The sequence below is a fragment of the Durio zibethinus genome, chromosome 23 (genome assembly GCF_047325235.1).
Source record: "Durio zibethinus cultivar Kanyao isolate XHJ-2024 chromosome 23, ASM4732523v1, whole genome shotgun sequence".
In the NCBI taxonomy this organism is placed as follows: Eukaryota; Viridiplantae; Streptophyta; class Magnoliopsida; order Malvales; family Malvaceae; genus Durio; species Durio zibethinus.
Genome location: NC_143184.1, coordinates 15,215,513 through 15,239,492, shown reverse-complemented (window position 1 = coordinate 15,239,492; position 23,980 = coordinate 15,215,513). Strand labels below are relative to the sequence as shown.

Below are 23,980 nucleotides of genomic sequence, written 5' to 3'. Positions count from 1 at the left end.
AATGAAACGACTCTTGGCAACGAATATCTCGGCTCTCATATCGATGAAGAACGTAGCGAAATGTGATACTTGGTGTGAATTGCAGAATCCTGTGAACTATCAAGTCTTTGAACGTGAGTTGCACCCCAAGCCATTAAGCCAAGGGCATGCTTGGCTGGGTGTCATGCACCGTCGCCCCCCCTCCGACCCTCCGCCCTTCGGGCTCTGGGGGAAGGGGGCGGGCGGAAGATGGCCTCCCGCGATCCCATGGGTCACGATTGGCCCAAAAATGAGTCCCCGACAATGACAGCGTCACGATCGTTGGTGGTAGAGCTCCCGGCATGCCTCGTCCCCGGTGACGCGCACTCGTTGTCCATCCAGACCCCTTCAGACCCCCCGTATCACTCGGTCCCTGTATCACTCGGTTGATGCTCACGTCGTGACCCCAGGTTAGGCGGGATCACCCGTTGAGTTTAATCATATCAATAAGCAGAGGAAAAGAAACTTACCAAGATTCCCTTAGTAACGGTGAGCGAACCGAGAAGAGCCTAGCTTGAGAATCAGACACCCCCGACGTCTGAATTGTAGTCTGGAAAAATGTCCTCAGCGGCGGATTGGGCCCAAGTCCCCTGGAAAGGGGCACTAGAGAAGGTGAGAGCCCCGTTGTGCCCTAACCCTATCACACCACGAGACACTGTCCGCAAGTCGGTTTGTTTGGGAATGCAGCCTCAATCGGGCGATAAATTCCGTCCAAGGCTGAATACGGGCAGAAAACAGATAGCGAACAAGTACCACGAGGGAAAGATGAAAAGGACTTTGAAAAGAGAGTCAAAGAGTGCTTGAAATTGTCGGGAGGGAAGCGGATGGGGGTCGGCAATGCACTCCGGTCGGATGTGGAATGACGAGAGCTGATCCATTGATCGACTCAGGGCATGGACTGATGCAGGTCGCGACGGCGACCCAAGCCTGGGCTTTCGATCTGCCCACGGAGATGTCATCACCATGATCGTGGAAGGCAGTACGCACCGTCTCGGTGTGCCCCGGCACCAGCGTGCTCTAGGCGTCGACCTGTGGGCTCTCCATCCGGCCCATCTTGAAACACGAACCAGAGAGTTTGACATGCGTGTGAGTCAACGGGCCGAAAAACTCGTAAGGTGCAAGGAAGCTGATTGGCGGGATCCCTCGCGGGTGCACCGTCGATCGACCTTGATCTTCTGGGAAGGGTTCGAGTGTGAGCATGCCCGTCGGGACCCGAAAGATGGTGAACTATGCCTGAGCGGGGCAAAACCAGAGAAAACTCTGGTGGAGGCCCGCAGCGATACTGACGTGTAAATCATTCATCTGACTTGGGTGTAGGGGCGAAAGACTAATCGAACCGTCAAGTAGTTGGTTCCCTCTAAAGTTTCCCTCAGGATAGCTGGAGCCCCCGTCTAGTTCTATAAGGTAAAGCCAATGATTAGAGGTATCGGGGGCGCAATGCCCTTGACCTATTCTCAAACTTTAAATAGGTAAGATGGCGCGACTGCTTTGTTGAACCGTTCCACGGAATCGAGAGCTCCAAGTGGGCCATTTTGGGTAAGCAAAATTGGCGATGTGGGATGAACCAAAAGTCAGGTTACGGTGCCCAACTGCATGCTAACCCAGAACCCACAAAGGGTGTTTGTCGATTAAGACAGTAGGACGGTGGTCATGGAAGTCAAAATCTACTAAGGAGTGTGTAACAACTCACTTGTCGAATCAACTAGCCCCAAAAATGGATGGTGCTTAAGCGTGTGACCTATACCCGACCGTCGAGGCAAGGGCCAGGCCTCGATGAGTAGGAGGGCACCACGATCACCGTAAAACCCGAGGCACGAGCCTGGGCGGAGCGACCGTCGGTGCAGATCTTGGTGGTAGTAGCAAATATTCAAATGAGAACTTTGAAGGCCGAAGAGGGAAAAGTTCCATGTGAACGGCACTTGCACATAGATTAGTCGATCCTAAGAGACGAGGGAAGCCCATCTGACAGTGCGTCTCGTGCGAGTTTCGAAAGGGAATCGGGTTAAAATTCTTGAACCGAGATGCGACGGCTGACGACAACGTTAAAGAGTCTGAAGACATCGGCAGGGGCCTCGGGAAGAGTTATCTTTTCTGTTTAACGGCCCGCCCACCCTGGAAATGGCTTAGTCGGAGGTAGGGTCTAGTGGCTGGAAGAGCACCGTCATCGCGTGGTGTCCGGTGTACCCCCGACAGCCCTTGAAAATCCAGAGGACCGAGTACCGTCCGCACCCAATCGTACTCATAACCTCATCAGGTCTCCAAGGTGAACAGCCTCTGGTCGATGGAACAATGTAGGCAAGGGAAGTCTACAAAATGGATTCGTAACCTCGAGAAAAGGATTGGCTCTGAAGGCTGGGCACGGGGGTCCCAGTCCCAAACCCATCAGCTACTGGTGCACTGCTCGAGCTACTCTCGCGATGGGAGCGGTTACCGCGTGTCAGTCGAGGGATGGACTAGGAATGGCTCCCTCGAGGGCCTTCCTCGGGCGACTAGCAGTCGACTCAAAACTAGTACGGATAAGGGGAATTCGACTATTTAATTAAAACAAAGCATTACGATGGTCCCTGCGAATGCTCACACAATGTGATTTCTGTCCAGTGGTCTGAATGTCAAAGTGAAGAAATTCAACCAAGTGTGGGTAAACGGTGGGAGTAACTATGACTCTCTTAAGGTAGCCAAATGCCTCGTCATCTAATTAGTGACGTGCATGAATAGACTAACGAGATTCCCACTGTCCCTGTCTACTATCCAATGAAACCACAGCCAAGGGAACGGGCTTGGTAGAATCAACGGGGAAAGAAGATCCTGTTGAGCTTAACTCTAGTTTGACTTTGTGAAATGACTTGAGAGGTGTAGGATAAGAGGGAGCTCCTGAGCGAAATTGAAATACCACTACTTTTAACGTTATTTTACTTATTCCGTGAATTGGAGGTGGGGCACGACCCCTTTTTTTGGACCCAAGGTCGGCCTCAGTTGGTCGATCCGGGCGGAAGACATTGTCAGGTGGGGAGTTTGGCTGGGGTGGCACATCTATTAAAAGATAATGCAAGTGTCCTAAGATGAGCTTAACGAGAATAGAAATCTCGTGTGGAACAAAAAGGTAAAAGCTCGTTTGATTTTGATTTTCAGTACGAATACGAACTGTGAAAGCGTGGCCTATCGATCCTTTAAACTTTTGAGATTTGAAGCTAGAGGTGTCAGAAAAGTTACCATAGGGATAACTGGCTTGTGGCAGCCAAGCATTCATAGCGACGTTGCTTTTTGATCCTTCGATGTTGGCTCTTCCTATCATTGTAAAGCAAAATTCACCAAGTGTTAGATTGTTCACCCATCAATAGGAAACGTGAGCTGGGTTTAGACCGTCGTGAGACAGGTTAGTTTTACCCTACTAATGGTGGCGTCGTGATAGTAATTCAACCTAGTACGAGAGGAACCGCTGATTCGCACAATTGGTCATTGCACTTGGTTGAAAAGCCAATGGCGTGAAGCTACCATGCACTGGATTATGACTGAATGCCTCTAAGTCAGAATTTGAGCTAGAAGTGACACACGCGCTTGCCGCCCGATTGCCGACCCGTAGTAGGGGCCCATGGCCCCCAAGGGCACGTGTCGTAGGTGCAACCCCTACAGCGGATGAGTCGTACGAGCCTCCTTGAAGCTCAGTTCCCATCGAGCAATGGGTAGAATCCTTTGTAGATGACTTAAATACGCGACGGGGTATTGTAAGTGGCAGATTGGCCTTGCTGCCACGATCTACTGAGATTTAGCCCTTTGTCGCTTTGATTCGTCCCTCATCCCGCCAACCTTCCTTCTTTTCATGTCGCCTCCCTCCGAGATTGGGTGTGACCCGAGGCCCTCCGTCTTTCGGTCCCGACTAGGAATGAACTCTGCTCTCCCTGATCGACCATCAAAATGAGCATGCGGGCATCGAACTGACCTTTGGGGGAGGGATGCACGAGCAGACCAAGGATCCCACTGCTAGTCCCCCTTGGTTGTTGCCCCAAACGCCGTCGATAGCCTTTGGCCCTTGGTTGGTCGAGATCGGGATAAGTCAACCCATGAAACGAGCGTGCGGGTGGTCAGCCAGTCGGACAGCTAGAATGCGAACATTGAGGATCGGTTCGGCCCCCCTCTGCGCGCTATCGATCCCGTTGTGGGTCCCTCAGTCCGATTGGGGCTTACGTCGGGAATGAACTTTGCATGCCTAAGTGAACCCACGAAACGAGCGTGCGGGTGCTCAGTTGGTCGAAGAGGTAGGATACGCAAGCCAAGGATCAGCCCGGTCCTCCTCTGCGTGCTGCTGTCGATCTCACTGTTAGTCCGATCTTAGACTAGGAACGAACTCCGTATGCTTAGACTGGGAATGAACTTCGTATGCCTAAGTCAACCCATGAAACGAGCGTGCGGGCACTGAGCTAGTCGGAAAGGCATAATGCATAAGCCGGGGATCGGCCCGATCCCTCTCTGCGTGCTATCGATCTCGCTACCGGTCCCACTGCCACAACCCTCGATCCGACTGGGGCTTAGACATGGAATGAACTCCGTATGCCTAAGCCAACCCACGAAACGAGAGTGCGGGGGCTCAATCAGCCGGGGAGGCAGAATGCACAAGTCGAGGATCAACCCGGTGCCCCTTTACGTGCTGCTGATCCTATTGCTGGTCCTGCTACTGCAACCTTCGGTCTGGTCCGATCTTAGACTGGGAATGAACGAGACTTGCTTAGATTGGGGATGAACTTCGTATGCCTAAGTCAACGCATGAAACGAGCGTGCGGGCGCTCAACCGGCTAGAGAGGCAGAATGTGCAAGTCGAGGATCGGCCCGATCCCCCTCTACGCGCTGTCGATCTCGCTACGGGTCCTGCTACCGCAACCCTCGATCTGGTCCAATCTTAGATTGGGAATGAACTCCGTATGCCTAAGTCAACCCACGAAATGAGCGGACGGGCACTATGTTGGCCAGAGAGGCGGGATGCATAAGCCGTGGATCGATCGAGTGATAGGTGGGTTCAGGCACATCTTCATATTTCTGCCATGCCAATGCCATTTTTATGGCTTGTAAATTCATATAATGGTCCCCTAAGCCTTCATGTGAAGTTTCGTGGCAAGACGACCCGTTTTCTATTTTTCATAATTTTTGAAACTTTTTACGGTTTGGGATTTTTTTATATTTTTTTAGAAGGATTTTTGGCCCTAAATTTGGTAGACATGATCCTTGTATTTTTTTTGTCATGCACAAAACAATTCAGCTAAAAACTCGAAGTGAAGAAGATTTTGTGACCTTTTGAAAAAAGTGTCCCCATTTCGGACACTTTAATGGCTACTAGCAGCAAACCTATAAAATCTTAAATGCTCTTCAAGGGGGTGTGAGTTCTTGAGGTTTGATGAGGGATAGGGGGCCAATATAAGGGCCAAGTACCAGCACCCATCACACATCATGTGCGCACACCCCCTAGCCCCCTCAATCGTCGAAACCCCCAATGCCGCTGGTTAGGTTCTTCGATGATGCTCTGACGATGCTCCGATGATGGTGCCCCGAGCAAAAAAAATGTGACACCAGCACATGCCCGAGCCCAGCATGTGCACCGTGGCTCAAAATCAAACTTCGGCCAAGACCTCGACCATCAATGGCACATGATGGCGCATGGTGATGGCACATGCATCGACCATCATCTGCACAGGCTACCCTTTGGTACGGGGACTTGCCTCGACTGCCATCGGCACAAGTTGGGCCCTGGTACGGATGGTTGCCTCGATCACCATCGACACAAGATGGCCCCTGGTGAGGGTGGTTGCATCGAACACCATCGGTACATGCTGGGCCATGGTGCAGGCGGTTGCCTCAACCATTATCGACACATGCCGAGCCTTGGTGCAGGCGGTTGCCTCAAACACCATCGGCACAAGCCAACCCTTGGTGTGGGCTCTTGCCTCGACCAACATCGGCATAAGATGGCCCTTGGTGCGGGCGGTTGCCTCGAACACCATCGGCACGTGCTGGGCCTTGGTGTGGGCGGTTGTCTCGACCACCATTTGCAGAAGATGGCTCTTGGTGTGGGCGGTTGCCTCGAGCACCATCGGCATAAGCCGACCCTTGGTATGGGCTGTTGCCTCAACCATCATCGGTAGAAGATGGCCCCTGGTGTGGGCGGTTGCGTCGAACACCATCGGCACATGTCGGGCCTTGGTACAGGCGGTTGCCTCGAACACCATCGACACATGTCGAGCCTTGGTGTGGGCACATGCCTCGATCTAGTGCGAGCAGTAAGCGATTGCCTCGACCACTATCAGCACACGCTGGCCCTTGGTGTGGGCACATGTCCCAACCACCATCGACACCTACTCACCCTCGATGCGGGATATGTCTATTTGGAATAAGTGTCCCCATTTCTGACACTTTAACGTCTACTGGTAGCATATCTGTAAAATCTCTAATGCTCTTTAAGGGGTGGTGGTTCGGCATCCCCTCTCCCCCCTACGGAGGGAGTAGGTGTGCGTGATGGGCCTCCCATTATGTACACCCAGGGTAACGTCCCTTGAGCGAAATACAGGGCGTGCATGCCTTCCGATCGTTTTATCCGACGACTGGTTGCTCCGGTGACCGACAGGCGCCCATGGCCATGATCGATTGGTGTGCATGTGAAAAAAGGGAGCTGAGCTCGAGCTCATGCACGCGGTGGATGCTGCCCTAGACCCCAGACCAAGTCTTTGAATCGGGCAACGGCTCCATGGGGTGGTGCGAGCAGAAGTCACAATTACGAGCTTGGCCCGACCAGGTCTCTCAGTATTTAACGGTCTCACATCCCTTCTCATCGACCACAAAAACGAGTAGGCCTCGACGAGGCTGTGCACGCAGCCGACGCTACCCGAGACCCCAGGAACAAGTCCCTGAATCGAGCAACGTCCCCCTGGGGTGGTGTCAGCGGAGTTCGCGCATGCGGTCATGGTCGAGCCAATCATTGGTGGTGTCATTTTGTTGTTGCCTGTCAGATGGTAGGGGCAGTCTCGTGGCCCTTGCTCGTGTTTTTCTCATGCCAAGCGGTTGTGGCGAGGCCTCGCATGTCGTTTCCTCCTCTCGCTCATCGAGTAATCGTTCGGGCAGGTTGTGGATCGGCGCGCATGGATGCTGCCACTTGTACGCAATGGGTATATGAGTGGTGCTATGGTTGTATGTGTTGGCAGGCTCCATGCTCGATGCATCAAACTGTCGACCCGTCATCCTCTTCAATCTCCCCCCACGCGATCATCATACCCAGGGGGCGCTATCGGGATCTTGTGTTGCATACCTGAATCGATGGAAATCGGATGTCTCACCATCCCTCATCCGTCTCGTGTCCCGAGGGGCCACGGGTCGGACGTCAATCATGGCCAGTATCCCAAGCGTGCCACCCAATCCTCCGTGGCTGCATTGGTGCACCGACGTTCGATCGTGCTCTCGGATGCGAAACATTTAGCGAGCGTGGGCTCTCGGCCCCCGTTCATCCGATGCTACGCATTGTACGTGCTAGACACGCAAGACGCTTGTGCTCTACGTCGGGCTCTCTCTGCCGCTCGGTCAGTGCATCAAGGCCCACGCGGTGCCAACTTCCCGAAGGAATGCTACCTGGTTGATCCTGCCAGTAGTCATATGCTTGTCTCAAAGATTAAGCCATGCATGTGTAAGTATAAACTAATTTAGACTGTGAAACTGTGAATGGCTCATTAAATCAGTTATAGTTTGTTTAATGGTATCTACTACTCGGATAACCGTAGTAATTCTAGAGCTAATACGTACAACAAACTTCGACTTCTAGAAGGGATGCATTTATTAGATAAAAGGTCGACACGGGCTATGCCCATTGCTCTGATGATTCATGATAACTTGATGGATCACACGGCCTTTGTGCCGGTGACGCATCATTCAAATTTCTGCCCTATCAACTTTCAATGGCAGGATAGTGGCCTACTATGGTGGTGACAGGTGACAGAGAATTAGGGTTCGATTTCGAAGAGGGAGCCTGAAAAATGGCTACCACATCCAAGGAAGGCAACAGGGGCGTAAATTACCCAATCCTGACACGGGGAGGTAGTGACAATAAATAACAATACCGGGCTCTATGAGTCTGGTACTTGGAATGAGTACAATCTAAATCCCTTAACAAGAATCCATTGGAAGGCAAGTCTGGTGCCAGCAGCCACAGTAATTCTAGCTCCAATAACGTATATTTAAGTTGTTGCAGTTAAAAAGCTCATAGTTGGAAATAGGGTTGGGTCGTCCAGTCCGTCTCATGATGAGCACCAGTCTACTTGTCCCTACTGTCAATGATGTGCTCCTACACTTAATTGCCCGGGTCGTTCCTCCAGCACTGTTACTTTGAAGAAATTAGAGTGCTGAAAGCAGGCCTACGCTTGTATACATTAGCATGGGATAACATCATAGGATTTTGGTCCTATTGTGTTGGCCTTCGGGATTGGAGTAATGATTAACAGGGACAGTCAGGGGCATTCGTATTTGATAGTCAGAGGTGAAATTCTTGGATTTATGAATGATGAACAACTGCGAAAGCAGTTGCCAAGGATGTTTTCATTAATCAAGAACGAAAGTTGGGGGCTCGAAGACGATCAGATACCGTCCTAGTCTCAACCATAAACAATGCCAACTAGGGATCGGCGGATGTTACTTTTAGGACTCCGTCGGTACCTTATGAGAAATCAAAGTCTTTAGGTTCCGGGGGGAGTATGGTCGCAAGGTTGAAACTTAAAGGAATTGACAGAAGGGCACCATCAGGAGTGGAGCCTGCGACTTAATTTGACTCAATACGGGGAATCTTACCAGGTCCAGACATAGTAAGGATTGACAGACTGAGAGCTCTTTCTTGATTCTATGGGTGGTGGTGCATGGTCGTTCTTAGTTGGTGGAGCAATTTGTCTGGTTAATTTCGTTAACGAACGAGACCTCAGCCTGCTAACTAGCTATGCGGAGGTGATCCTTCGTGGCTAGCTTTTTAGAGGGACTATGGCCGCTTAGGCCAAGGAAGTTTGAGGCAATAACAGGTCTATGATGCCCTTAGATGTTTTAGGCCGCACGCGCGCTACAATGATGTATTCAATGAGTCTATAGCCTTGGTCGACAGGCCCGAGTAATCTTTAAAATTTCATCATGATGGGGATAGATCATTGCAATTGTTGGTCTTCAACGAGGAATTCCTAGTAAGCGCGACTCATCAGCTCGCGCTGACTGCATCCCTGCCCTTTGTACACGTCACCCATCGCTCCTACCGATTGAATGGTCTGGTGAAGTGTTCGGATCACGACGACATGGACGGTCCACCACCCGCGACGTCGCAAGAAGTCCATTGAACCTTATCATTTAGAGGAAGGAGAAGTCGTAACAAGATTTTCGTAGGTGAACCTGCGAAAGGATCATTGTCGAAACCCCGCTCGACGGACGACCCACGGACGCGTTAACAAAACACCGAAGGGGCAAGGGTGCCCCCGTGCCCTGAGCCCCCTCTAGCCCCGGGAGGGTGCAGCGGTCGCTTCGTCCCCCCTACGGGGTGGGCAGAATGGTCGGCGTCATCTCGCCCACCGTCGAACAATGAACGCCTGACGTGAATCACGCCAAGGAACCGAAACGAAAACAGAACGTGAGCGTCATTGCCATCCCATCCGTGGTGCATGCGCGGGCGGTGCCGTGACTCCTTTTGTCACAAAAAAAAAGAAACGACTCTTGGCAATGGATACCTCGGCTCTCACATCGATGAAGAACATAGCGAAATGCGATACTTTGTGTGAATTGCAGAATCCCGTGAACCATCAAGTCTTTGAACGCAAGTTGCACCCTAAGCCATTAGGCTGAGGGCACGCTTGCCTGGGTGTCATACACCCTCGGCCCCCCTCCGACCCCCAACCCTTTGGGCTCCAGGGGAAGGGGCGGGCAGAAGATGGCCTCCTGCGATCCCATGGGTCGCGGTTGGCCCAAAAGTGAGTCCCTGACAATGACATTGCTGCGACCATCGGTGGTAGAGCTCCCGACGTGCCTCGTCCCAGGTGACGCGCGCTCGTTGTCCACCTGGACCCCTTTGGACCCCTAGTATCGCTCGGTCGATGCTCACGTCGTGACCCCAGGTCAGGCGAGATCATCCATTGAGTTTAAGCATATCAATAAGCAGAGGAAAAGAAACTTACTAGGATTTCCCTAGTAACAGTGAGTGAACCGAGAAGAGCCTAGCTTGAGAATCGGGTGCCCCCGATATCCAAATTGTAGTCTGGAAAAGCATCTTCAGCGGCAGACCGAGCCCAAGTCCCTTGGAAAGGGGCACCGAAGAGGGTGAGAGCCTCGTTGTGCCCGAATCCTATCGCACCACTAGGCACTGTCCACGAGTCAGGTTGTTTGGGAATGCAGCCCCAATAGGGCTGTAAATTCCATCCAAGGCTAAATACGGGTGAGAGATCGATAGCGAACAAGTACCACAAGGGAAAGATGAAAAGGACTTTGAAAAGAGAGTCAAAGAGTGCTTGAAATTATCGAGAGGGAAGCGGATGGGGGCCGGTGATGTGCCCTGGTCGGATGTGGAACGACGAGAGCTAATCCGTCGATCGACTCGGGGCGTGGACCGATGCAAGTCACGACGGTGGCCCAATCTCGAGCTTTTGATGTGCCTGCGGGGACGTCGTCACCGCGATCATGGAACGCAGCACGCGCCATCTTGGCGTGCCCCAGCACCAGCGTGCTCCAGGCATCGGCCTGCGGGCTCCTCATTTGGCCCGTCTTGAAACACGGACCAAGGAGTCTGACATGTGTGCGAGTTAACAGGCCAAGAAATCATAAGGTGCAAGGAAGCTGATTGGCGGGATCCCTCGCGGGTGCACCACCGATCGACCTTAATCTTTTAAGAAGGGTTCGATTGCAAGCATACCTGTCGGGACCCGAAGGATGGTGAACTATGCCTGAGCAGGGTGAAGCTAGAGAAAACTCTGGTGGAGGCTCGCAGCGATACTGACATGCAAATCATTCGTTTCACTTGGGTTTAGGGGCGAAAGACTAATCGAACCGTCTAGTAGCTGGTTTCTTCCAAAGTTTCCCTTAGGATAGCTAGAGCCCCCGTCGAGTTGTATTGGGTAAAGCCAATGATTAGAGGCATCGGGGGCGCAACACCCTCGACCTATTCTCAAACTTTAAATAGGTAGGACGGTGCGGCTACTTCGTTAAGCCACGCCATGGAATCGAGAGCTCCAAGTGGGCCATTTTTGGTAAGCAAAACTGATGATGCGGGATGAACCAGAAGCTGAGTTACGGTGCCCAACTGCATGCTAACCTAGAACCCACAAAGGGTGTTGGTCGATTAAGACAGCAGGATGGTGGTCATGGAAGTCAAAATCCGCTAAAGAGTGTGTAACAACTCACCTGTCGAATCAACTAGCCCCGAAAATGGATGGCGCTTAAGCGCGTGACCTATACCCGATCGTCTGGGCAAGGGCCAGGCCTCGATGAGTAGGAGGGCTCAGCGGTCATCGTAAAACTAGGGGTATAAGTCCAGGCGGAGCGGTCGTCGGTGCAGATCTTGGTGGTAGTAGCAAATATTCAAATGAGAACTTTGAAGGCCGAAGAGGGGAAAAGTTCCATGTGAACGGCACTTGCACATGGGTTAGTCGATCCTAAGGGACGGGGAAAGCTCGTCTGACAGTGCGTCCCGCGCGAGCTTCAGAAGGGAATCAAGTTAAAATTCTTGAACCGAGATGCGAGACTGACGACAATGTTAGGGAGTTCGAAGACATTGGTGAAGGCCTTGGGAAGAGTTATCTTTTCTGTTTAACGGCCCGCCCACCCTGGAAACGACTTAGCCGGAGGTAAGGTCCAGCAACTGAAAGAGCACTGCACGTCGCATGGTGTTCGGTGTGCCCTCGATGGCCTTTGAAAATCTGAAGGATCGAGTGTCGTCCGTACCCGATCATACTAATAATCGCATCAGGTCTCTAAGGTGAACAGCCTTTGGTCGATGCAACAATGTAGGTAAGGGAAGTCGACAAAATAGATCTATAACCTTAGGAAAAAGATTGGCTTTGAGGGCTGGGCACGGAGGTCCCAGTCCCAAACCCGTCGGCTGCAGGTGCACTGCTCGAGCTGCTCTCGTGACGAGAGCGGTTGTCGCTTGTTGGTCGGGGGACGAATTAGGAACGGTTCCCTCGGGGCTTTCCCCTGGCGATGAGCAGTCGACTTAGAACTGGTACGGACAAGGGGAATCCGACTGTTTAATTAAAACAAAGCATTGCGATGGTCCCTGCGGATGCTCACGTAATGTGATTTCTGCCCAGTGCTCTAAATGTCGAGGTGAAGAAATTCAACCAAGCGCGGGTAAACGGTGGGAGTAACTATGACTCTCTTAAGGTAGCCAAATGCCTCGTCATCTAATTAGTGATGTGCATGAATGGATTAACGAGATTCCCACTGTCCCTATCTACTATCCAACGAAACCATAGCCAAGGGAACAGGCTTGGCGAAATCAGTAGGAAAAGAAGACCCTGTTGAGCTTCATTTTAGTCTGACTTTGTGAAATTACTTGAGAGGTGTAAGATAAGTGGGAGCCCTCAGGCGAAATTGAAATACCACTACTTTTAACGTTATTTTACTTATTCCGTGAATCGAAGGTGGGGCACGACCCCTTTTTTTGGACCCAAGGTCAACCTCAATCGGTCGATCCGGGCGAAAGACATTGTCAGGTAGAGAGTTTGGCTGGGGTGACACATCTGTTAAAGGATAACACAAGTGTCCTAAGATGAGCTCAACGAGAATAAAAATCTCATGTGGAACAAAAAGGTAAAAGCTGGTTTGATTCTGATTTTCAGTACGAATATGAACCGTGAAAGTGTGGCCTATCGATCCTTTAAACCTTCAGGATTTGAAGCTCGAGGTGTCAGAAAAGTTACCATAGGGATAACTGGCTTGTGACAGCCAAGCGTTCATAGCGATGTTGCTTTTTGATCCTTCGATGTCAGCTCTTCCTATCATTGTGAAGCAGAATTCACCAAGTGTTGGATTGTTCACCCACCAATAGGGAACGTGAGCTGGGTTTAGACCGTCGTGAGATAGGTTAGTTTTACCCTACTGATGGCGGCATCGTGATAGTAATTCAACATAGTATGAGAGGAACCATTGATTCGCATAATTGGTCATCGCGCTTGGTTGAAAAGCTAGTGGCGCGAAGCTATCGTACGCTGGATTATGACTGAATGCCTCTAAATCAGAATCTGGGGTAGAAGCGACGCCCGTGCCTACCTCTCGATTGTCGACCTGCAGTAGGGGCCCATGGCCCCCAAGGGCACGTGTCGTAGGTGCAGCCCCTGCGGCAGACGAGTCGCGCAAGCCTCCTTGGAGCTCAATTCCCACAGAGCGGTGGGTAGAATCCTTTGCAGACGACTTAAATACGCGAGAGGGTATTGTAAGTGGCAGAGTGGCCTTGCTGCCATGATCCATTGAGATTCAGCCCTTTGTCACTTCGATTCGTCCCTCCCCTCACTGACCTTCCTTCTTTTCATGCCGCCCCCTTTCGAGGTTAGGTGTGACCCGGAGCCCCCCGTCCCCCGATCCCGATTGGGAAGGAACTTCGCTCGCCCCGATCGGCCCTCTAATAGAGTGTGCGGGCACCGAACAGACCGTTGGGGAAGGGATGCATGAGCCGACTGAGGATCCCGCTGTTGGTCCCCCTCGGTTGTTGCCCTAAACACCGTCGATAGCCTCTGGCCCTTGGTTGGTCAAGACCGGGAATGCACTACATATGCCTAAGTCAACCCATGAAACAAGCGTGCGGGCGCTCAGCCGAGTGGAGAGCCAGAATGCGCAAGCTGAGGATCGGCCCGAACCCCCTTTACGTGCTACTGATTCCGCTGCGGGTCTCTCGGTTCGGTTGGGGTTTAGACCGGGAATGAACTCCACATGCCTAAGTCAACCCACGAAACAAACGTGCGGGCGCTCAGCCTGTCGAAGAGGCAGGATGTTCAAGCCGAGGATCAACTCGGTCCCCCTCTGCATGTTGTTGTCGATCCCGCTTCGGTCTGATCTTAGACTAGGAATTAACTCCGTATGCTTAGACTGGGAATGAACTCCGTATGCCTAAGTCAACCCACGAAACGAGCGTACAGGTGCTGAGCCGGTCAGAGAGGCATAATGCGTCTGCGTGCTGTCGATCCCACTGCCGGTCAGCTAAAAACTCGAAGTGAAGAACATTTTGTCACCGTTTGAAAAAAGTGTCCCCATCTTAGACAGTTTAATGGCTACTGGCAGCAAACCTATAAAATCTCAAATGCTCTTTAAAGGGGTGTGAGTTCTAGTGGTTTGATGAAGGATAGGGGGCCAATATAAGGGATAGGTTCTCGATAGCCTTTGGCCCATGGTTGGTCGAGATCGCGAATGCACTACGTATGCCTAAGTCAACCTATGAAACGAACGTGCGACACTCAATCGGACGGAGAGCCAGAATGCGCAAGCCGAGGATTGACCCGACCACCCTCTTATATTTTTGCCATAACAATGCCATTTTTATGGCTTGTAAATTCATACAATGGTCCCCTAAGCCTTCATGTGAAGTTTCATGCCAAGACGACCCGTTTTCTATTTTTTATGATTTTTAAAACTTTTTATGGTTCGGGATTTTTTAAAATTTTTTTAGAAGGAGTTTTGGCCCTAAATTTGGTAGACAAGATCCTTGTATATTTTTTGGCATGCACAAAAAATTTCAGCTAAAAACTCGAAGTGGAAAAGATTTTGTGACCATTTGAAAAAAGTGTCCCCATTTCAGATACTTTAATGGCTACTGGTAGCAAACCTATAAAATCTCAAATGCTCTTTAAGGGGGTGTGAGTTCTCGAGGTTTGATAAGTGATAGGGTGCCAATATAAAGGATAGGTTCTCGATAGCCTTTGGCCCTTGGTTGGTCGAGATCGGGAATGCACTACGTATGCTTAAGTCAACCCAAGAAATGAGCGTACGGGCGGTCAGCCGACTGGAGAGCCAGAATTCGCAAGTCGAGGATCGGCTCGGCCCCCCTCTGCGTGCTGCAGATCCCGTTGCAGGTCCCTCGGTCCAGTTAGGGCTTTTGATCAGGAATGAACTTTGCATGCCTAAGTCAACACACGAAACGAGTGTGCGGGCGCTCAGTCGACCGAAGAGGCAGGATGTGTAAGTTCAGGATCGACCCGATCCCCCTCTGCATGCTGCTACCGATCCCACTGTTGGTTTGATCTTAGATTGGGAATGAACTCTGTATACTTAGACTGGGAATGCACTATGTATGCCTAAGTCAACCCATGAAACGAGCATGCGGGCGCTCAGTCGGCCCGGTCCCCCTCTACGGGCTACCGATCCCGCTGTGGGTCCCTCGATCCGATTGGGGCTTAGACTAGGAATGAACTTCGCATGCCTAAGTCAACCCACGAAATGAGCGTACGGGCACTCAGTCGACCGAAGAGGCAGGATGCGTAAGCCAAGGACCGACCCGGTCCTCCTCTACGTGCTGCTGTCATCCCGCTGCCGGTCTGATCTTACACTGGGAATGAACTCGGTATGCCTAGACTGGGAATGAACTCCGTATGCCTAAGTCAACCCACGAAGTGAGCGTGCGGGCGCTGAGCCGGTCGGAGAGGCATAATGCGCAAGCCGGGGATTAGCCCGACCCCCCTCTACGTGCTGTCGATCCCACTGTCGATCCCGTTGCCCTTAACCCTCGATTCGACTGGGGCTTAGACATGGAATGAACTCCGTATACCTAAGCCAATCCATGAAATGAGCGTGCGGGTGCTCAATCGGTCAAAGAGATAGAATGTGCAAGTCGGGGATCAGCCCGGTCCCCCCTACGTGCTGTCGATCCTACTGCTGGTCCTGCTATTGCAACCCTCTGTCCGGTCTGATCTTAGACTAGGAACGAACGAGACTTGCTTAGCAGGAGTTTTGGCCCTAAATTTAGTAGACATGAGCCTTGAATTTTTGTTGGCGTGCATAAAAAAATTCAGCTAAAAACTTGAAGTGGAGAAGATTTTGTGATCGTTTGAAAAAAGTGTCCCCATTTCAGACACTTTAATGGCTACTGGCAGCAAACCTATAAAATCTCAAATGCTCTTTAAGGGGGTGTGACTTCTCGAGGTTTGATGAGGGATAGAGGGCCAATATAAGGGGTAGGTTCTCGATAGCCTCTGGCCCTTGGTTGGTCGAGACCGAAAATGTACTATGTATGCCTAAGTCAACCCATGAAATCAACGTGTAGGTGCTCAGCCGACCGGAGAGCCAGAATGCGCAAGCTGAGGATCCCGTTACGTGTCCCTCGGTCTGCTTGGGGCTTAGATCAGGAATGAACTCTGCATGCCTAAGTTAACCCACGAAACAAGCGGGTGGGCGCTCAGCTGATCGGAGAGGCAAGATGCGCAAGATGAGAATCGGCCCAGTCCCCCTCTGCGTGCTGCTACCGATCCCGCTATCGATTCGATCTTAGACTGGGAATGAACTCCGTATGCTTAGACTGGGAATGAATTTCGTATGCCTAAGTCAACCCACGAAATGAGCATGTGGGCACTGAGTCGGTCGGAGAGGCATAATGCGTAAGGCGGGGATCGGCTCGGTCCCCCTCTACGGGTCCCTCAGTTCGGTTGGGGCTTAGACCGAGAATGAACTCCGCATGCCTAAGTTAACCCATGAAACGAGCGTGTGGGTGCTCAACCGGCCGGAGAGACAGGATGCCCAAGTTAAGGATCGACCTGATCCCCCTCTGTGTGCTACTGTCGATCCCACTGTCGGTTCGATCTTAGACTGGGAATGAACTCCGTATGCTTAGACTGGGAATGCACTACGTATGCCTAAGTCAACCCATGAAAAGAGAGTGCGGCCACTCAACCGGCCAGAGAGCCAGAATGCGTAAGCCGAAGATCAACCCAGCCCCCCTCTGCGTGCTATAGATCCCGTTGCGGGTCCCTCGATCCGGTTAGGGCTTAGACCTGGAATGAACTCCGCATGCCTAAGTCAACCCAAGAAACGAGCGTGCGGGCGCTCAATCGGCCAGAGAGGTAGGATGCGCAAGTTGAGGATCAGCCCGGTCCTCCTCTACGTGCTGCTGTCAATCTTGCTGCCGGTCTGATCTTAGACTAGGAATGAACTCGGTATGCTTAGACTGGGAATGAACTCCGTGTACCTAAGTCAACCCACTAAGCGAGCGTACGGGCGCTGAGCCGGTCGGAGAGGCATAATGCATAAGCCGATGATCAGCCCGGCCCCCCTTTGCATGCTACGGATCCCGCTGTCGGTCCCGCTGCCCCAACCCTCAGTCCGGCTAGGGCTTAGACATGGAATGAACTCCGTATGCCTAAGCTAATCCACGAAACGAGTGTACGGGTGCTCAATCGGTCGGAGAGATAGAATGTGCAAGTCAGGGATCAGCCCGATCCCCCTTGCGTGCTGTCGATCCTACTGCTGGTCCTGCTGTTGTAACCCTCTATCCGATCTGATCTTAGCAGGAGTTTTGGCCCCAAATTTAGTAGACATGAGCCTTGTATTTTTGTTGGCGTGCATAAAAAAAGTCAGCTAAAAACTCGTAGTGAAGAACATTTTGTCACCGTTTGAAAAAAGTGTCCCCATCTTAGACAGTTTAATGGCTACTGGCAGCAAACCTATAAAATCTCAAATGCTCTTTAAAGGGGTGTGAGTTCTAGTGGTTTGATGAAGGATAGGGGGCCAATATAAGGGATAGGTTCTCGATAGCCTTTGGCCCATGGTTGGTCGAGATCGCGAATGCACTACGTATGCCTAAGTCAACCTATGAAACGAGCGTGCGACACTCAACCGGACGGAGAGCCAGAATGCGCAAGCCGAGGATTGACCCGGCCACCCTCTTATATTTTTGCCATACCAATGCCATTTTTATGGCTTGTAAATTCATACAATGGTCCCCTAAGCCTTCATGTGAAGTTTCGTGGCAAGACGACCCGTTTTCTATTTTTCATGATTTTTAAAACTTTTTATGGTTCGGGATTTTTTAAAATTTTTTTAGAAGGAGTTTTGGCCCTAAATTTGGTAGACAAGATCCTTGTATATTTTTTGGCATGCACAAAAAAATTCAGCTAAAAACTCAAAGTGGAGAAGATTTTGTGACCGTTTGAAAAAAGTGTCCCCATTTCAGATACTTTAATGGCTACTGGTAGCAAACCTATAAAATCTCAAATGCTCTTTAAGGGGGTGTGAGTTCTCGAGGTTTGATGAGCGATAGGGTGCCAATATAAAGGATAGGTTCTCGATAGCCTCTAGCCCTTGGTTGGTCGAGATCGGGAATGCACTACGTATGCTTAAGTCAACCCAAGAAATGAGCGTACGGGCGGTCAGCCGACTGGAGAGCCGGAATGTGCAAGCCGAGGATCGGCTCAGCCCCCCTCTGCGTGCTGCAGATCCCATTGCAAGTCTCTCGGTCCAGTTGGGGCTTTTGATCAGGAATGAACTCTGCATGCCTAAGTCAACACACGAAACGAGTGTACGGGCTCTCAGTCGACCGGAGAGGCAGGATGTGTAAGCCGAGGATCGACCCGATCCCCCTCTGCGTGCTGCTGTCGATCCCACTGCCAGTCTGATCTTAGACTGGGAATGAACTCTGTATGCTTAGACTGGGAATGAACTCCGTACGCCTAAGTCAACCCACGAAACGAGCGTACGGGCACTGAGCCGGTCAGAGAGGCATAATGCGTAAGTCAGGGATCGGCCCGATTCCCCTCTGCGTGCTGCCGATCCCGCTGCCACAACCTTCGGTCCGGCTGGGGCTTAGACATGGGATGAACTCTGTATGCCTAAGCCAACCCATGAAACAAGCGTACGGGTGCTCAACCGACCGAAGAGGTAGAATGCGCAAGTCGGGTATCGACCCGGTCCCCCTACATGCTGTCGACCCTACTGCTGGTCCTGCTGTCGTAACCCTAGGTTTGATCTGATCTTAGATTGGCAATGAATGAGACTTGCTTAGACTGGGGATGAACTCCGTATGCCTAAGTCAACCCACGAAATGAACGTGCAGGTGCTCAACCGGCCAAAGAGGCAGAATGTGCAAGTCGGGGATCGACCCAATTCCCCTCTGTATGCTGCTGATCCCGCTGCGGGTCCTGTTACCACAACCCTCGATCCGATACCATCTTAGACGGGGAATAAACTCTGTATGCCTAAGTTAACCCATGAAACGAGCATACGGGCGCTGAGCGTACGGGCATAATTTGCAAGTCGGGGATCGACCCGATCCCACTCTGCGTGTTGTCGATCTCGCTGTGGATTCTGCTACCGCAACCCTTGATCTGGTCCGATCTTAGATTGGGAATGAACTCCGTATGACTAAGTCAACCCATGAAACGAGCGGACGGGCACTACGCCGGCCAGAGAGGCAGAATGCGCAAGCCGTGTATCGATCGGGTGATAGGTGGGTTCGGGCACATCTTCATATTTCTCCCGTGCCAATGCCATTTTTATGGCTTGTAAATTCATACAATGGTCCCCTAAGCCTTCATGTGAAGTTTCGTGGTAGGACGACCCATTTTTTATTTTTCACGATTTTTGAAACTTTTTACGGTTCGGGATTTTTAAAATTTTTTTAGAAGGAGTTTTGGCCCCAAATTTGGTAGACATGATCCTTGTATTTTTGGTGGCATGCACAAAACAATTCAGCTAAAAACTCGAAGTGGAGAAGATTTTGTGATCGTTTGAAAAAAGTGTCTCCATTTCAGACACTTTAATGGCTACTGGCAGCAAACCTATAAAATCTCAAATGCTCTTTAAGAGGGTGTGAGTTCTCGAGGTTTGATGAGCGATAGGGGGCCAATATAAGGGATAGGTTCTCGATAGATTCTGGCCCTTGGTTGGTCGAGACCTGGAATGCATTATGTAAGCCTAAGTCAACCCATGAAACGAGCGTGCGGGTGCTCAACCGACCAGAGAGCCAAAATGTACAAGTCGAGGATCGGTTCGGCCCCTCTTGCGTGCTACCGATCCCGTTGCGGGTCCCTCGGTCTGGTTGGGGCTTTAATAGGGAATGAACTCTGCATGCTTAAGTCAACCCACGAAACGAGCGTGTAGGCACTCAGTCGATCGAAGAGGCAGGTTGCACAAGTCGAGGATCAGCTCGGTCCCCCTCTGCGTGCTACTATCGATCTCGCTGCCGGTCTGATCTTAGATTGGGAATGAACTTCGTATGCTTAGACTGGGAATGAACTTTGTATGCCTAAGTCATCCCACGAAACGAGCGTGCGATCGTTGAGTCGATCGAAAAGGCATAATGTGTAAGCCGAGGATCGACCCGATCTTTTTCTGCGTGCTGTCGATCCCGCTGCCGGTCCCGCTACCACAACCCTCGGTCTGGTTGGGGCTTAGACATGGAATGAACTCTGTATGCCTAGTTCAACCCACGAAACTAACGTACGGGTGCTCAACCGACCAGAGAGGTAGAATGTGCAAGTTAGGGATCGACCCGGTCCACCTCTGCGTGCTGTCGATCCTACTGCTGGTCTTGCTACCGTAACCCTTGATCTGATCCGATCTTAGATTGGGAATGAACGAGACTTTCTTAAACTGGGGATGAACTCCGTATGCCTAAGTCAACTCATGAAACGAGTGTGTGGGCACTCAGGTGGAATGTGCAAGCCGAAGATCGGCCTGGTCCCCTTCTACGTGCTGTAGATCCTGCTGTAGGTCCTGCTACCACAACCCTCTATCCGGTCTGATCTTAGACTAGGAATGAACTTCGTATGCCTAAGTCAACCCATGAAATGAGCGGACGGGCACTACGCTGGCTAGAGAGGCGGGATGCGTAAGCCGTGGATCGATCGAGTGATAGGTGGGTTCAGGCACATCTTCATATTTGTGCCATGCCAATGCCATTTTTATGGCGTGTAAATTCATACAATGGTCCCCTAAGCCTTCATGTGAAGTTTCGTGGCAAGACGACCCGTTTTCTATTTTTCACGATTTTTGAAACTTTTTACAGTTTGGGATTTTTTAAAAGTTTTTTTAGAAGGAGTTTGGGTCCCAAATTTGGAAGACACGAGCCTTTTATTTTTGTTGGCATGCACAAAAAAATTCAGCTAAAAACTCAAAGTGGATAAGATTTTGTGACCTTTTGAAAAAGGTATCCCTATTTCAGACACTTTAATGGCTACTGGCAGCAAACCTATAAAATCTTCAATGCTCTTTAAGGGGGTGTGAGTTCTCGAGGTTTGATGAGGGATAGGGCCCCAATATAAGGGATAGGTTCTCGATAGCCTCTGGCCCTTGGTTGGTCGAGACCGAGAATGCACTACGTATGCCTAAGTCAACCCATGAAACGAGTGTATGGGCGCTCAACCGGTCGGAGAGCCAGAATGCGCAAGGCGAGGATCGACCCAACCCCTATCTGCGTGCTGTCGATCCCACTGTGGGTCCCTTGGTCTGGTTGGGGCTTAGACCGGGAATGAACTCCGCATGCCTAAGTCAACCCACGAAACGAACGTACAGGCGCTCAGCCGGCCGGAGAGGCAGGATGCGCAAGCCGAGGATCAGCTCGGTCCCCCTCTATGTGCTGCTATCGATCCTGCTACTGGTCAGATCTTAGACTGCGAATGAACTCCATATGCTTAGACTGGGAATGAACTTCGTATGCCTAAGTCAACCCATGAAACGAGCGTACAGGCGCTCCGCCGGCCAGAGAGCCAAAATACGGAAGCTGAGGATCAGCCCGACCCACCTCTGCGTGCTGTTGATCCCGTTATGGGTCCCTCGGTCGATTAGGGCTTAGATCGGGAATGAACTCCGTGTGCTTAGACTGGGAATGAACTCCATATGCTTAGACTGGGAATGAACTTCGTATGCCCAAGTCAACCCACGAAACGAGCGTACGGGCGCTGAGCCGATCAGAGAGGCATAATGCGCAAGTCGAGGATCCGCCAGATCCCTTTCTGCGTGCTGTCGATCCCTTTGCCGATCCCGCTGCCACAACCCTCAGTCCAACTGGGGCTTAGATAGAATGCGTAAGTCAGGGATCGGCTCGATACCCACCTACGTTTCACTGATCTTACTGTCGTAGCCCTCGATTCGGGCCGATCTTAGACTGGGAATGAACGAGACTTGCTTAGACTGGGGATGAACTCCGTACGCCTAAGCCAACCCATGAAACGGGCGTACGGGTGCTTAACCGACCGGAGAGCCAGAATGCGCAAGCCGAGGATCGACCCGTCCCCCCTCTGCGTGCTGTCGATCCTGCTGTGGGTCCCTCGCTTCGGTTGGGGCTTAGACTGGGAATAAACTCTACATGCCTAAGTCAAACCACGAAATGAACGTGTGGGAGCTCAGCCGATCGGAGAGGCAGAATGCGCAAGCTAAGGATCAGCCCGGTCTCCCTCTGCGTGCTGCTGTCGATCCCGCAGCCGGTCTGATCTTAGACTGGGAATGAACTCTGTATGCCTAAGTCAACCCACGAAATGAGCGTACAGGCATTGAGCCAGTCGAAGAGGCATAATGCGCAAGCCGACGATCAGCCCGATCCCCCTCTGCGTGCTACCATTCCCGCTACTGGTCCCGCTGCCACAACCCTCAGTCCGGCTAGGGCTTAGACATGGAATGAACTTCGTATGCCTAAGCCAACCCATGAAATGAGCGTGCGGGTACTCAACCGATCGGAGAGGTAGAATGCACAAGTCAGAGATTAGCCCGGTCCCTCCCTACGTGCTATCGATCCTACTGCTGGTCCTGTTGCCACAACCCTCGATCCGGTCTGATCTTAGACTAGGAATGAACGAGACTTGCTTAGATTGGGGATGAGCTCTGTATGCCTAAATCAACCCACGAAACGAGCGTGTGGCCACTCAGCCGGCCAGAGAGGCAGAATGTGCAAGCCGAGGATCGGCCTGATCTCCCTCTTCGTGCTGTCGATCTCGTTACGGGTCCTACTATCGCAACCCTCGATCCGGTCCAATCTTAGACTGGGAATGAACTCCGTATGCCTAAGTCAACCTACAAAATGAGTGGACGAGCACTACATCGACCAGAGAGACGGGACGCGCAAGCCATGGATCAATCGGTTGATAGGTGGGTTCAGGCACATCTTCATATTTTTGCTGCGCCAATGCCATTTTTATGGCTTGTAAATTCATACAATGGTTCCCTAAGCCTTGATGTGAAGTTTCGTGGCAAGACGACCCGTTTTCTATTTTTCATGATTTTCAAAACTTTTTAAGGTTTAGGATTTTTTAAAATTTTTTTAGAAAAAGTTTTGGCCCAAAATTAGGTATACATGATCCTTGTATTTTTGTTGGCGTGCACAAAAATAATTCAGCTAAAAACATGAAGTGGAGAAGATTTTGTGACCGTTTGAAAAAAATGTTCCCATTTTAGACACTTTAATGGCTACTGGCAGTAAACCTATAAAATCTCAAATGCTCTTTAAGGGGGTGTGAGTTCTCGATGTTTGATGAGGGATAGGGGGCCAATATAAGGGATAGGTTCTCGATAGCCTCTGGCCTTTGCTTGGTCGAGATCGGGAATGCACTACGTATGCCTAAGTTAACCCATAAAACGAGCGTGCGGGCGCTCACTCGATCAGAAAGCCAGAATACGCAAGCCGAGGATCAGCTCGACCCCCCTCTACATGCTACTGATCCTGTTGTGGGTCCCTTGGTCCTGTTGGGGCTTAGACTAGGAATAAACTCCGGATGCCTCAGTCAACCCATGAAATGAGCATGCGGGCACTCAATCGATTGGAGAGGCAGAATGCGCAAGCTGAGGATCGGCTCGGTCCCCCTCTGCGTGCTGCTGTCGATCCCGCTGTCAGTCCGATCTTAGACTAGGAATGAACTCCATATGCTAAGACTAGGAATGAACTCCGTATGCCTAAGTCAACCCACGAAACGAGCGTGCGGGCACTGAGCCGGTCGGAGAGGTATAATGAGCAAGCCGGGGATCGGCCCGATCCCTTTTTGTATGCTACCGATCCCGTTGCTGGTCCCAC

General features: G+C 51.3%; 5 non-coding genes across 5 annotated transcripts; all 5 read left to right on the top strand.

Annotated features, from left to right (window-relative positions):
• The first annotated feature begins 8 nt into the window (after positions 1–8).
• LOC149512344 (5.8S ribosomal RNA) lies at positions 9–164 on the top strand. Its single transcript, XR_016333001.1, has one exon. It is a non-coding gene; the product is annotated as a 5.8S ribosomal RNA (ribosomal RNA).
• Positions 165–419: 255 nt separating this feature from the next.
• On the top strand, positions 420–3,806 carry LOC149512343 (25S ribosomal RNA). The gene has a single exon (XR_016332953.1). It is a non-coding gene; the product is annotated as a 25S ribosomal RNA (ribosomal RNA).
• Positions 3,807–7,617: 3,811 nt separating this feature from the next.
• Positions 7,618–9,425, top strand: LOC149512342 (18S ribosomal RNA). Its single transcript, XR_016332896.1, has one exon. It is a non-coding gene; the product is annotated as an 18S ribosomal RNA (ribosomal RNA).
• Positions 9,426–9,721: 296 nt separating this feature from the next.
• LOC149512341 (5.8S ribosomal RNA) lies at positions 9,722–9,877 on the top strand. The gene has a single exon (XR_016333016.1). It is a non-coding gene; the product is annotated as a 5.8S ribosomal RNA (ribosomal RNA).
• A 238-nt stretch (positions 9,878–10,115) lies between these two features.
• Positions 10,116–13,501, top strand: LOC149512340 (25S ribosomal RNA). The gene has a single exon (XR_016332957.1). It is a non-coding gene; the product is annotated as a 25S ribosomal RNA (ribosomal RNA).
• The last annotated feature ends 10,479 nt before the right edge of the window (positions 13,502–23,980 follow it).